This window comes from Pygoscelis adeliae, unplaced genomic scaffold (genome assembly GCF_000699105.1).
Source record: "Pygoscelis adeliae isolate BGI_AS28 unplaced genomic scaffold, ASM69910v1 Scaffold402, whole genome shotgun sequence".
Taxonomy (NCBI): Eukaryota; Metazoa; Chordata; class Aves; order Sphenisciformes; family Spheniscidae; genus Pygoscelis; species Pygoscelis adeliae.
Window position 1 is genome coordinate 558954 of NW_008824411.1, and position 400 is coordinate 559353.

Genomic DNA, 400 nt, shown 5'->3' on the forward strand with positions numbered 1-400 from the left:
CTGCCGTCGCCGACGTGGTACGTTCATGGCCGCAAGCGGGAGCATGGCGTGCACAGGGGATGCATGCACTGGGGGGACGACGGGTCTGCATTTGCAGTCCGGTGAGACAGATTAACGGAGCGGAGCAAGTCATTAAGAGCAAGTAACCAGCGGGTGCTGCCTGGGCTGTTTGGAGTTGTCTATAATTTGTTCACCAAGACAAATTACGCATGGGAAAACGGCTGTGAACGCCTCCTGCTCTGCCTGCCGGCGCAGCCCGGCGATGCCAACCACGGGCAAGCAGTGGTTCGCAGTTACGGTAAAGGCAGAAAATGGGTGTGAAAAGGGACCGTCCCCGTGGGAAGGGTCTGGCTGTGCCTGGCCACCCGGCAGTAAAGCAGTGCGGGTCTGGCCGTCCCAG

The 400-nt window shown here is 60.0% G+C and overlaps 1 protein-coding gene across 1 annotated transcript in view; it reads left to right on the plus strand.

Annotated features, from left to right (window-relative positions):
- Positions 1-400, plus strand: part of SGIP1 (SH3-domain GRB2-like (endophilin) interacting protein 1) — a 56102-nt gene that overhangs the window by 40700 nt on the left and 15002 nt on the right. The window lies entirely within an intron of this gene.